Source organism: Falco rusticolus, chromosome 6, assembly GCF_015220075.1.
Source record: "Falco rusticolus isolate bFalRus1 chromosome 6, bFalRus1.pri, whole genome shotgun sequence".
In the NCBI taxonomy this organism is placed as follows: Eukaryota; Metazoa; Chordata; class Aves; order Falconiformes; family Falconidae; genus Falco; species Falco rusticolus.
Genome location: NC_051192.1, coordinates 80,223,014 through 80,238,315, shown reverse-complemented (window position 1 = coordinate 80,238,315; position 15,302 = coordinate 80,223,014).

Genomic DNA, 15,302 nt, shown 5'->3' with positions numbered 1-15,302 from the left:
TCTGCTTCATCCTGTTACAGTGTTAGCCTGGCAGAAATTGGTTTTCATTTACTGTTTTGCTTTATACTAAATGAGGTATCCTGACATCCACTGCTTAAGTCCTTCTCATAAGTTTGCTGGCAAACAGACATTATATACAATGTCTTTAATGTAAAGGATGCCACGTGAACCCAGATGCATGGATTCATTCAGCTAGCGTGAAAATATATGAGGTGGAACCAAAGCCTTCCCAAGAAAAAACTGAATGAAAGTCAGTTTTTTTGTTTTTTTTCCTATGGTCAGCTGGCCATTTTTTTTTTTTTTTATAAGTTTAGCTTCAAAGCCATTGAATTCTTTCTGATGTGCTCATTAGCTACACTTAGCGGATAACAGTGTATTTATTTTGGCACAAAGCTGGTGGGCAGAGAGAGTCAGAAGGTGATTTGAAGGATTTAAATAGCTTTAAAATGCCAGTGGAGGGAGTGCATTGTCTGAGCAAGCACAAAGGAGAAAAACACTGAAGAAATTAGCTGTTTATTTCCCTTCTGATTTGCAGGTGAAAAGGATGAACCAGGGCCTGCAAGAAAACAAGTTTTCCTCTCATATGTAGATTTTTGCAGGGCTACTTCTCATTTTTTACTAAGAATAGTCAAAACTTCTGGCCTGTATAGTTGGAGGCATAGATACTGTGAACAAAAGAAGATAGTGAGTAGAAGATCTGCATACTGGTGTCTCTTGCAGATACTCACTAATCTTAGGCAATGTGCCGTACAGGTTCTCTTGATACAAGCAACATGGCCCCATATGCTGTAACCTTTCTGTGGAAACATGCGTTTCCAATAGTAGAAACACTTTGAAGCAGTGTTTGCATATCTGCAATATTACAAAAGCTTGTTAAGAGTGAACGTAAGAAATATGAGTCATAAGAAACAAACCAGCCAAGCAACCTATAAGTCCTTGTTGTGTCTGTGCAAAAGGAACATTTTATTTTATGGTTACTAGACTGGATTGAAAATTCACTGAAGTCAAAGAGAATCTTTCCATTGACTTAACTGGAATCTGGGCCCAGCCCAACATCCTTTAGACTTCAGCCGCAATCAGAGCCAGCAAATCAGTAACACTGAAGATAGCTTCACTCAGCCACTGGGCTTCTGGTTCGCTGCAGTTTCTTCCCAAATATATTTGGTAGAAGCTGCAGAGGGAAACGGAGAATTAACATGACTGCCATGACAAGTGGTAAAAACGGTTAAAAAATGAAAGACATCTTTATGTCCTGAGCATGTGGGTGTCAGGCTAACCCTATGCCAAGTGGGAGGTAGCAAGAGGGAACACGGCTGCAATGTGACTGAATGTGTGATATGAACTTTCACCAAATCAAAAGAATGTATCCAGCTTTGTGTCTGAGGTCCAAGGTGAGGACAAGAGTTTTGACTGAATGCAGACTGATAGCCAGATAGCCAGCTGTGCAGTGCTTCCGTTAAACTGCTATTGAACATTCATGGGCTTCTGGCTGATGAAGTCTTTTCCTCTCTTAAATCTGTGAAGGGAAAATACTCCTGTCTCGCATGTATCAGCTTGAAAGAGATGTGAAAATGTTTCCCCTAAGTACATGGACTCAGCAGAACAACATGTACTGTGAGCACTGATAATGAACTAAGAGTCATTTATGGTATGAAAACCAGAGTTCAGATACTCATCTCCATCAAGTGTATACTGAACCGTGTGAATGCAGTGACAGGAAACATAAAATTTGGTCAGTCAATGTGCAATATTAAAATCAGCCTCAGAGGTGAAGGAAAGCTGTGAGTTGTGTAGGTCGGGCCAGCAGTATCACTTTGGGAAAGGCTGTAAATTTAATTTGATTTTATTGGCAGCTTTCCGAGGTTTTACTGAAGCCTTTTACAAGATCTGACATATATCGCACACTGTTAGTTAAACAGAGCCAAACGAGAACAGCTGCCCTTAAATCCAGACACGAGCAAGGGTTCATTTTGGCTGGTAGAAGGTCCATTTCCCATCCAGAGCACTCATATGCCACTGCAGAGGAACCAAGAAAAGACGAAGCCCATTGCAACGTATGTGTATCATGAACATCTCTATGTTTGTATGTGGGCTGAACAAGTTTCATTGCCCCTATTATCCTTTACTGCTTAGCTATGCAGGAGATTGCCACTGTCTCTTTCTAAAAAAAACTGCATGAAAATGATGTGAATTGCTGTGATATTTGTATATCTGTAAAGAAACTTGCTTCATCACAACCAAAAGTTTTTAGTGCAACAATATTAACTTCAAGCAGTTAAACTTTCTCAGAGAACTGCTTGTCAGTGAGAGAAGTCAAACACTGAAAAGCCAAAGGGTGAGATACAGGCATGGGATCTGGGATGGTTGTGGGTCCTGCTCTAAATCAAATCTCTCAACTCCTTCTATTGGAAGACTACAGTGTCCATAGGCCATGTGGAAACATGTGGATGAGAGGACAGTGATGGCAGCCTGGAGTACTTTTACATCTGCCATCTTCTGCTCTAAGGTTAGAGACACTTCCAAAGCAAGGAAAGCATCTCTAGGAAACATCATTTTTTTTCAAAGACTTATGATCGTAATAATTTACAGTAAATATGCTTCTCTATGTGATTTTATCTTTGCAGTCTGAACAAACATATATTCTGATTTCTAAGTGGCATCATTAAAGTGAGAAATAATAAAATTACTGTGGTTTATGAAGAATAACATTAAAAAGCTCTACTGCAAAATGTTTGCAAGGTGTTTGCAGTATGTATTGTAAAGAGAAAATGTTCAAACATGCCTGAAGAATCAGGGTGCCAAATTTCCATTAAAATTAATGGAAACTTGGCATCCAGATACTCTAGGTGGCTGCTGAAAATCCCTCACCTCCCTTCCTCTACGTTTGTGGAGTAGACAAAATTTTCTAATGTGAAACATTGTTCAGAAAATCACATACATTACACAGAACAGGAGTTTGTGTTTCTGACTCAGTAGTGACTTAATCTAAAAATAGCTGCTTCAAAGGGAATACAAGTCACTGGAGGGTAATGATCTGACTGGGCTGTGGTTTTAAAAACAAGGTTACTTAAACATAAGATAAACATGGAACAATCTTTTCAAGCTTTAAAACCGCTTCAAACATTGTCAAAAACTAGATTTCTGAAGAAAGCAAGTGGGAAGATCCCATCTCCTGAAAAAATAAGTGCTATGACTGTGAGGGCACACAGTGGAAAGGAATGCCTTGCAGGAAGTGTAAAGCTTAGCTCATCCAATAGTAGCTACTGGGCTTCACAACACAAACCGGTGTTGCAGTCCTTTCTCTAAATGCAGCAGAAAGTCTGAAGGATCTATGCAATCTTCCACACATGGAAAAAATACAGATATCTCACATTCAAAATACAAAATTAGAATGGGCACCTAATGTCCCCCCAGATAAAAAAAAAAAAAAAAAAAAAAAGTATTTTGTTATTTGAGAATTCCAGAGGTGTCTGAACACCTCTGAGTGACTAGACCCAATACCTGCTCTGGGATCCACTGACATTCCTAGTATGGAAAGTTACATTGCCCTCAAGATCGTATCAGTGCAAACTTTTTGCAAATGGTGATATCAGTCCAACGTGCACAAGGATCGCAGGCAATGAAATACTAACTACCAGTAGTTGTTTGCAAATAAGTAGCCTTTGATGTCTCATAAACTACTGAGTTGGAGTTGCTTTGTCTGGAATGACATTTCAAGAACAGCAAGTGGCTTTCTTTATTGGATCTGAAACATCATTTTTTAGGAATACCATATGCTGTGAAGTATTTGTAGCAGATGATTATCAAACAACTGCATGCAAGAGAAAAAGGGCTGACCTGAGCACAGCTTCTCTATGAAGCACTGTATAAAACAGCTGGTTTTTTTATGTTGTATAAAATCTTCCTAAAAATCCAAATACAAACCAAGATTATTTTTAACATTTTCTTCCCTAATGATACATCTGTCTACACAGTTGGGTTTGGCGAACTGATTTCTCATGGATTTTCCCCTTTTTCTTTCTCTTTTAAAGACAATTCCTTTTTGTCCTTTGTCTGTCCCTGGCCATGCCCTTTGCCCCTATTGTGTGTTGCAAGAACTCCATAAAGCTCTACGGGCTATGAGAGCACTACCCCGTTGCAAGAGTCTGAGACTCTGTTCCTACTTAAAATTTTATGTTCCCTTCTAGATGATCATTGCTTGCCATGACTTCCAGGAAACACCTCCTTGAAGCTAACTTCGCTCATGAAACACCTCTTTGTGATCAATCACTTTTGCAAAGTTATAACCTCATCTCAGTACATCAGGCTTCTGAGTTACGGCAGTACAGAAACTCCTCACGGACCTCATTTTGTCTGGAACAAGAGTATCAGGTTAGAATAATTATCTCTTGCGCCCTTATGTCCCAGCCGCTGGGCGGTGAACAGTGCTGACTGCATCAGAAGAAAACACAGTAAACTTGAATTAGACAATTATGAAGCAATCCGTTAAATAGAATAATTTTCCTTAACATATATCAGGAAGTGACACATGCTAAACCCACTTGGATTTCTAGCCTAATTATTTTCTATATTCTGCCTGCTGCATAATAAAAGAGCTGAACAATACTGAAATAACTATCAAATGTGGGTTCATATTAAGCTTGACCTTCATAAAAGCTGTGCAGACACAACTTCTGTTTACCTTATAACTGCCCAGTGACCTACACTGTCAGTTCCTAACTCTCAGCTAGATTCTATCAGAAAAGTTGACAAGCAAAGATGAATGTAAACTCAAGGTGAGAAAGTGCCACTGAGTTATTAAATGGAAATGGAATATCATAACTTGCTGTGTGTTTCCTGGAGTTTCGTTCTGTAACTAGGGACAAAGCATTGTCAGCATGGGATGAGAATCCAATTCTAGACACAAAATCCACAAAATCTGCAGCTTAAATCAGCACATAGCCTTCTAGAGAAGTAAATGGCATTGTCCTGATGCTTAAGGAAGAGCACATCTTCTTTATCGCAGGAAATGAGTTAAACAACCCAGTTCAAGCCTACAGAAGTTTATCATAAAGGGAGGGAAAGCCAAACAATTTAATGAATCATTTTAGTTAACTGTTCTGCTCCTCAGACAGCTGTGATAGCCCCAGTCAGGTCTTTCTATAGATGATGAACCAATAGCCCAACTTCCCTCCTCTCTACACACTGCCCATCTTTGACAAAAGGATGGCTGTTCAATCTGTTATTCTTAAAGGCGGTCTGCTTTTGGATCTTCACATTCCCTTCTGGTTAAACAATCAATGTCCTGTGCTGGGCAGAGCTGCTGCCAGTCTGTACAATAAATGGCTGAAGACAGCAGAGTGGGTCTTTCACTCCCTTTGGACAAGGTGCCAGGAAGCCCCAGTGAGAAGGTTCATGAGCAGGCAGCCCCGTGCTGAGCCTGCTGCCAGCCCCTGAGCTGTGCTCAGCTGTGGGCTGCTCTTGCAGCACAGCCTACATCTTCTGGTTATTTAGAAAACAGTTGGTGATGTTCAGATGAGGTGTCAGGTGAGAATTGTCATTGCAATACAACCAGGCAGGTTCAGGTGTCCAGACAATTTTTAATAGTCCAGTTGCTGAGCAAAGGTGCTCCCTCCCAGATATGTAGTTCTCACAGTAGAGCAATGGTCGATGTATCAAGCTAGAAATAATAGGAATAATCCCATAGGCATTGGAAAGAGTCAAATGCTTACCTTCAAAAATCAAAGGAAAGGAATGGAGGATATTCAACTTTAGCACCTGGTAAGGATTATCTTTCCAGTTGTGTTTCTACTAGCTGGATTATCGGTATGGAGAAGAAACTCTGTAAAGTAGAACTGCAAGTTTGGGTTGCATAACTGTCGAAGAAAGCGGGTGGAAGTCAGCAAGAAGTAAAGGTAAATGATTGAAGACTTCTTTTTATTCTACAATCACCGATTAATATTTTACAATGTAGCAGTTATAATTGCTAATGGGCAAATGGGCAGTGTATTAACTGAACGGGGAATTAAAAGAAAGGAAAATGAAGACATGTAATCCTCTCATTTGCTAAGGATACTAACATAAAAGATGTGTTCATGATTATTGCACAAAAAGCTGATTAATCCAGTGAACAGTTCTTTCTTTTTGCAGGTTTATTTATTGAATTTCATAATTTTTTCTCTTTGTAAAACCTTAAGTACAGAAAAAAAATTCCTAGATTTTCATACTAATGGGAAAATTAAATTCCTTTCTAAACTTATTGGATTAATTAGTGTCACTACTGTATAAAAAAACCATCTGTGTCACATAGCAATAAGCTGAACAAACAGTAAGGTATGTTTTCAGCTCCATGAATCCACAGGAACTACAGAAAACCTACATACCTTTAGATCAAACTGACTGAATGCTTCAGAGCTGATGAACCCTGCAAAGGATGATCAGGCCTGACTTCTTTAGAAAAAGAACTGCAGTAAAAGCTGAACTCTTATTTTGTGAGAAATTATTGCATTATGCATGTTCATTTCCTACATCTATGCTTATATTAAATCACAGTTGAATATACCTCTTTTGGGTTAGTATTTGCTTCCTTTTTTTTTTTTTTTTTGAAATGGTTATTTTTAATTTTTAATAGAATCACTGAATGGTTTGGTTGGAAGGGATCTTTAAAGATCATCTAAACAGACCCTTAAAGATCATCAGTGTTATCATCTCAGAACTAGTAGGGGTGGATAAACAAGGCTTATTCACAATGGCTAATTTTAAACTCAGAGACCAGTCTAAATTAAGCTCCTCTTTTGAGTCATTCTCCAAAGGATAATCTGTCTGTCTGTCTTTCTCCGTCTCTTCCTCTCTCTCTTTTTGCCTGAAGAAGCTGTGGAAGAGATTAGCCCTGATGAATATTCTCTCTGATACCAGTTCATGTTTCTCCTGAAGAACTAAATACTTGTATCTTAAACAAAAGGAAAAGATTGCTTAGTAAAAAGATTTCAAATAAACCGAAAAAGAGAGATGACCTTTGAAGATAACTTGCAATTTTGAATGCAGCTGAGACATGCCATTCCTTTCAGTAGGACACAGAATTACAGTGTATATCTATGCTGTTCTCTGTAAATACAGCTGTCACATTTACTGTCTATTTTCTCTCTCATTTCCAATTTATTTGAACTTTATTAAGGTTGAAAAAAACTATAGATGTAGTAATTTTTCAAGGATGCCTACAAGTGTTGTCACAGATGTGTAACTGTCTTTGGTGCAGGTTTTCTCCGTTTTTATCCAAAGTTCTAATAAAACTATGCGCAAAATGTAAACAGAAACAGTCAAGGGAGTAGACTCCAAAATGTGTGTCTACACTCTTTCCAAACTAGGAGATAACCCATCCAAATATGTTCTGGAACTGGGGCAAATCTGTACTGGTCAACAAGGAATAAATGTGATTAGAAACTTTATTACAGAGTAACTCTTAACTATCTGAAAAAAAATAAAGATTTTTTGGTTTGAGTTGAGGGTTTCTAAGTATTTACTGGAAAACACACAGAGCCGATCGCATTTTGAAAAAATGTCTGCATTGTAAAAAATCAAAGCCTGGGACACAAATCCTGAGCACGTTGTATAACACGGTTTACATGGTGAGCAAGTAAACCCTGCCTGAAATGTACAAACTTAAATGTTGTGTCTTAAGCTGTATTTGTGTAAAACATAACTTGAACATGCATTGTAATGCAACTATCCCATACATCTATGGAGAAGACATGCAAACATTAAATTACAGAATACAAAGACAGAATGATAAAAAACGTTGGACTTTTGCTTCTGAGAGATTTTTCTGTGTTTTCATAAGCGAAACGTCACAAGATAGCTTCTCTATTAACCGAATTATGATGACTATTCTGGTAAATGTCATCTAAACAGTTTAAATATTTAATATGTTATTCCACATACATAGCACTGAAGCAGCATACTAATAAATAATAACAATGATTCAAGTTTACAGCTCACCAAAATCTAATAAAAGGCTCAAAATAAATTGGGAGCAAAATATGTGAGCTGTGATTCAGTCAGACCCTTTAAATAAGCACATGGGAAAACTATTAGAAACCGGGAGAACTCAGTTTGATAATACATGACATTCCACTTATGGAAAAAAATGCTTTGCTTTATTGCCCAACACAGGAAGCTTTCTGCTACTAGTTAATACCAAAGCGCATTCGAAAAAACAAAATGTCAAAACATTACTGTTTTTCTCTATTTGAACTATTTAAATACACAGATCCAAGAGACCTCATGAGTGACAGAAGTGACTTAGAGGAGAAATATGCCATTTTCAGTTACCATACTTGGAATCATAAATGAAGAAATGATTGTAGCAATAAAAGTCAACTACGAAGTACTAGTAGAATATAATAGACTATAGTGAATTCTACCTGAGTATTTTAAAGCATCTGTACACATATTGCTTATCTAAGGATTGCAACTTATGGAGGTGGGAAAGATGAACAGTAATATTATGCTTACATTAAAAGTTAACATCCCAAAGTGTCTTGGCCACAGGAGTTCGAATACAGGTATTCTAACTCCTAGACTCTTCCCCTTCCCTGTTGTTAGTTCTCCCTGCCTTGGACACAGCATGTGGGTAGGAGCCACGTTTGCTACCTATATCAAGGTGGAAGAACAGTTGTCTATTTCCAGTCCTTCTTTACTGAGATTTAATAGGGTTTTGCAGATTTCTAGAATGAAATTTAATTAATACTATTTGAGTTTTACTATACAGAATGAGCACAGTAATGCAAATTACTCACAGTCCAAAAAGTTACCTACAAGCTGTATGTGTGCTTATATTTACCATGCAAATCAGCAATAGAAAGAGTTGAATGCAAATGTCAGATACACTGTGTTATCTGGGCACCAGCTGTTTCTAAAGGTGGGCGGTGATGGTGGCATTGAAAAAAGGTGGTAGGATCTGTGGCTGGAAGCTGGCAGGGATGAATCTCCTCTTCCCAGCCCTCAAGGCTGTGAATTTCTCAAGCAGCGCTGCCTTCTCAGCTAAGAATACATGGCATGGGCTACAACAGAGGAAAAAGCAGCAGCAGGAAGCAGAGCAGTTTGGAAGTGGGATTTTAACAGGTGATATGGGAATTGGCTCTGATCTTAACAGCTCGTTCAACTGTGCCGGACCAAACCTTTCTTAGTACTACCCAAGCAAACAAGACTGAATACTGTATATAATATAATACTGTATATAATATAATACTGTAAGGAGTAAAGCAAACTGTCATGTGATGTTGAGCTAGCAACTGCCTAGAAAGTGAGATGGGATCATAAACATGCTGGAAATGTTACTGTATAACTACAAGTTTTTGATGTCACTGAATTATCACTGACTGAAAAATCTTGGATTTATCTGGAAAATAATGAGTTTAAAATTTTATAAATGTGCCATCAATAATATTTCTGTAATTTTAAGGAATAGTAACAAAGCACTGTTTTATTGTGCAACATGTGAAGAGAAGAAAGATAAGTTAGAAAGCTACTGAGGAAAGAAGAGATACTGCTTCTGATATTAAATTTCAACATAGTCAGAAAAATTACATAAATGTGATTCTTTATTAGTTTTTCAAAATAACGTACTTCAAATTTTGCAATAAAATTCAGTATTCAGTAATCAGCAACTGTTGAGCCAATAGAGAGCAGCAGTAACTGGAGCAGGCTAATGTGTGCATGTTTTTGCCTCTTAACATCAGGAGGTTTACTGGCTGAGAATTGTTATGACTAATGGTTTATAAACAGAAATAATATGGGCTTAATTCTTTGGGTCTGGGACTCAGAACCAGTTTTGGTTTGTTCAGCAAATAAAGAATGAAGTTCTGTTCAAAGGTATTTTTAGAGAACATCTTTCTTCAATTAAAGTGATTGCAATGACCACAGTATTTTCAGGCAATGTACATACACTTCTAGAGGAATGAGAAAAATTTTCTTATGAGTATATATTTTCTTACTTCAAAATGCTGTCAAGGAGAGAACTGGAAGGAATTGATACTCTCTCCTTTTTGGTAGGTGAGATAGTAGAGAAAGATAGACACCAGTGACCACACCAGTATCTCAAAATGGGAACAATTTAATTCTAAGGGATTGAAGGTACTGCACAATTAAATAAGATGTTGAAAAAGATACGTATGACTTTGCAAAGGGACTAAATCTCTCTACAGGCACATATGCTTGGTGGAATATGGCAACATAAAATTAAATGTAAATTCTACTTAGAAAGGCTCCAGACTTGTAGGTGTCATGGTCCTTCAATCAGTAACTCTTCTGTTATAGTACAACTTCTGGTGTAGGATATGCATATATGTGATAAAGGGTAATTTCTTTCTCATATGAAGAATAATAAGCAAAAAAATTAAATACTCACTTTAACTTATAAGAAGAGAAAGACTTTCACAGAACGTAAAAAAGTCTTCTCACTTCTTTCTTTTAACAAGAAATTTAAACCTTGCATGAGTCTCTAGATTATCTATCCTTTAATAGCCTTCTATTGATCAGAAAGTGTGCCATGTATCAGGGAGCCAAGGGTAACAGTAAACAAGTATATAAAGCTGTTCAAATCTGAGATATCCCTGTACTATAACAATTTGGAACCATAAATATATACAGATAAACATCTTATGAATATAATACATGAGTTGAAATATCTTCAGGTATTTCTTGTCAAGTAATTCTGGAAAAAAAAAACAAACAAAGAAGAAAAAAGAGAAAAGGCAACGCAAAAATACTCCATCTATTTGAGCCTAAAAAGAAGAGAGACATTAGTCAAACTATTTTCAACATGTAGCTGGACAGGCTTGCTATCTGTCAGGCAACATGCAAGTTGCAATCAGGGTACTCAAAACTTTCTTAACTAAATAAATAACTTTCTGTCTGCTTTACTAAACTTTTAAAAACTGTGTTATATTTAAAGTGTATGTATGCTAACCTATGATTGTAACAAACCTTTTAATTTATGTCTTTACTCATGAAGATAGAATGATGGAAAATACAAAAGTTTATAAATACTTGTGAAGAGCTACAACCAAAAAAAATAATCCCATTGTGTACAGCTTGGTTGCAATGTACCTAATCTCTTTCAGTGTAAGGTGGAGCACTTAATGCAGGTTTCTCATCAGACTCAATTGATTTACTTTTTTATTTCCTTTTTTTACTTTGCTTTTGAGCATAATATTTTCAAATTTTCACTGAATCCACACAGGTCTGGCAAGAAATATTTGAGGCTCAATATGCATTCTATTCTTGCACCTTTATCTCTCCTTAGTGTGTCTCCATAAGCCCTACTGCAGCCTTCCCCCTTTGCCAGCCCAGGATCCCAGGCAGTGACCAGCCCCAGTAGTATCACCTGGGCTCAGACTGTAGACTAAATTCCTCAGTCTTGAGAAAGAACTCTGAGAGGGTCTGTAAAAAGAGAAGGTAGAGGTGGGACTGGTAAGTCAGGATTGTTAGTAAGTCAAGGGTTCAAGAGGAGAAATACCAACTTGGAAATGTATATAATACTAATGGGGAAAAAAAAAAAAAAAAGGAGTCTGCTTGAGGCTGGTTAGGAAGCTTTGGGTCAAGTTATCAGTTACCAGTATTGATGGAGCTGGGGGACAATGGCAACTCAACAAGCCTGAGAACTTGTCCCCAGAAGCTGCAAAGGCCAACCTTCCCCTCCTGCCTAGCCAGCAAAGACTTTCTGGGTGTTGTAATGGGGTACTGAGCACATGGATACTTAGTCTAACAGCTCATCAAATCCTAAATACTTTTTTGTGTGATAATCAATTAAAAATTTATTTTCATTTTCAAGTTGTATATATCCTGCCTTCACAGTCTTTGCACCAACTTAAAGATGATCAGACAAATTGAGCCAAAAAAAAGGAGGTAACATTATCCTCCTTCCATCTGCTGCTGTTCCCCCTTCCCACCTTGGAATTGCTACCTCTTTTCCTAGACAGCAGCAGCAGGTGAAACTCGGAGCTATTTGACCCCTTTTGCTAACCCCTTTTGTAGTCCCATGGCAGTAACACTACAGAAATATCAGTTGGGAAGTATTTTTCCAGCCTGTCTACTGTGTGTTTCTGTTAGGAAACTGCTGGTCCCAAACATTAAAACCCTGTTTTCTTGAAGCTGAAACCAAAGCTTCTTCTGTACAGTAGTGTAAACATAAAATTTAATTCCTATGTTCCAACTGTGATTGTTTTTCTATAGACTTTGTATAGATTTCAGATCAAGAATGCTTGTGCAAAGTGGCATTGAAATCAGACCTTGATTTTGCTGTTAATAGCTCTAGAGGGAATGAGAAACAAACAGTGAGAACAATTTAGTGAGGTTCACTGCTTCGGTAGCTAAACTTAAACTGATGCATTTTAATAGATTTCTGAAGGTGTGAAGATGCTTTCCTTTAACACAGCACTTTTATTTTAAGGTTACTTGCAGTTTCTGGGTGACTTTGTCTCATCAAAGGAAGATACGGATCTGTTGCAGAGGTGCATCTGATATCTTGCAAAACTCAAAACTTCCTGCCTCAGTGTTATGAAGTGTAGAAAGAATCACCAGCAAAGAACATAAATCTCACTTGGACTGAGTGCAGTAATTGGTTGTGGACCAGGACAACAATTTCTGAAGAGTGGAATTACAATTCTTTGTTAAATAGTGCCAGAAAATTGATTTGTGGTCATTACAGCAGAGAAGTGGTGCCCTTGACCTACACTTTCTACCATTTCACATAAGATAATAATAATTTATCATTGCTTCATTTGTTCTCTGCTGCTTACAGATCTCTACTGGAATTCAAATCTGCTTTCATGTGGCTTCAAGTGGCCCGTATTTCTTAAGAAGCGTGGTGATCTGTGGCAGAACTTCTGGTGGAAAAGCCATTTTGCTGCCAGTATACCAAATATACTGGAGCTATTCGAATCCTTAGTACCCTTTTTAAGGTTTTCTAGTTTCATGAGCCATTTTCCTGGCATCCCAGAATGGCTAAGTTCTGGTTTTATAAGGGGAAAGTACTGGATTTTTTTTTCCATTCTCTAATTCACTCTATCACAAAGGCGCTTTTGCGTATGTAGTTTTGTTCCTCAGTGGGAACATGGTCTAAGCAGATGTTCCTGTACAATGATGATGCAAAGAAGCAGCATTTATATGGCTGGCTTTCATTAGTTTGAGCTATCAGATGCAGAAATATGAATTTTGGCTTGCAATTTCAGGTAATTGCTGCATAAAATTGTCGATACTTTATAAACAATTGTTTTTCCCAAAAAGTCAAAAGTCAGTGTTCTTACTCTGGCTTCTGTAGTAGCCTGACAATATAGGTCTGTGGATTTATCTGGGCGTTTCTTGGTCTGAGCTGATGTTATCTCATTTCAGTTGTGGCAGCAACTGTCTAAGAGTCAGGTTATGAATGTCTAAGGTTGTTGCAGTTTAGTTTACATTCATGACAGGTAGTGATTCTTTACGGAATGAACTGTATATGTCTAGAAAAAAATGCACTGCAGAAGAGATGATGATCAGCTCAAGATGATACCAGATATCCAAGACGGTAAACACAAATCAGACTTGTCCATCAATTACCACTGCAGGAGTGCACACATGTGAGTCAGTAAAGGAAGAGAGAGATGTTAGGGATAACAAGGAGAACAGAAGAACTGTGTAACTGGTAACCAATAAAAAGAAAGAACATTGAGCAGACCATCTTAAAAAAGTTAAAAACATAAACAGAAATGAACCCCAAGAAAAAGGAGGAAAACAGCATCATTACTGCCATTGTCCACCTCCTGAGAAGAATGAAACCCTCATAAGAAGCATCACACTCCTCCTGGTGAAGACTTTGGGATCTTGACAACTTATGCTAAGTGCCACACCTCTTTTTTGTTGAGGAAGACAAGAACTGTCAAGATTAGGACCTGGAGCGATACTGGAAATTTGAAGATAATACCCTAAGAAAGGGGTAAATGCTGGGATGATTTTGTGCCAGAAGTTAAACTTCATTATTACAAGACTCTTTGTATGAACTAAGAATTTTGATTATCTGACTGTTAAAGAATGAGTTGGACTAGTAACAAATTCGTAGCTTCTTATATATGGTATTTTGCCTGGAACAACATTTTGAGAGTAGAAGTATTCTCATTGAGCAAAGCAGTGGATGGCAAACCTAATATGCCTGCTTACACACATGGGAATGAGAGAAAAGAGGAATGATCAAGGAAGTTTAACAAATTAAATCAGAACTAATTCTTTCTGGTGAAGAGAGAGGAAAACAATTGCATTTTAACATGGAGATAGATGGAGATAGCTGTTTTCAGTAAATGTTTATAATATTACAATTATAGAGAATATATAAAGGAATTCAAAGTTAAAACAAGGCAAATAACAAAAACTCGATCATGATTATTTTTGAGGAAACTGGAAAATAAATTAAGTGTTTCTAAGTGCAAACAGAGAAAGAAGCTCAATGGTGGACACAAGCATGATAAATGAAAGTTAGGACATAATAACTATTACAGAGGCCTGGTTTCTCCCAAAGGAAGAGGCTGCATTATAGAGTTACAGGATGTTCCAGAAGAAAATGTTCAGCAGAGAAAAGCAGAAGAGGAAAGGGAGTGTATCTTTGAACTTTAGGAAAGTTAAAAGCACTCTTGAATGAAAAATAAAATCAATTTGGCAAAATTAATATGGAGCAACTGTCAAAGCACCAAAAAAATAAAGTGGTAACTTAAAGACTTCTCATTGCCAAATAAGTACAGAGGACAGAAAAATATTTCAGCTGCTCTAAATTAGTACAACAGTATTGCTTTGAGTGGAGCTACAGTGATTTGCATCATCTAAAGATAAGTGAAAGAACAGTCTAGATTAAAAGAGAAGATGAAAGGTGACAACAGTATTCCTTAGCAGGAAACCATGGAGGAACTTAAATGAGGACTATCATAAATGATCGGTGTGAGAGCTGGGGTTTATTAACTTTATCTGATCTCGGATCCACTTAGGCTTTGGAGCTTTTAAAGCTAGATTCAAACTAAAAGCTCTTTGATTTGTCTTTCCCATAAGAAAACTTGTAAAAAGAGGAGTGGGAAAGAAACAGAGGGGAAAATTCCAGTAAAAAGGGGCATGACATCTGGAGAAGAAAGAACAGGGCATTAAGAACTTTGCAGAATACCTTAGAAAACCTATTCTTCACTATTTTCAGCCAGGGTGACATTCCAGCCCTGATCTTGCTGTGACTTTGATCTGCTTTGTGGTCATTTTTAACCAGATGGGGTATAATTTTCCATGAAACATAGCTGTGTGAAAAAGAGTATTACAAA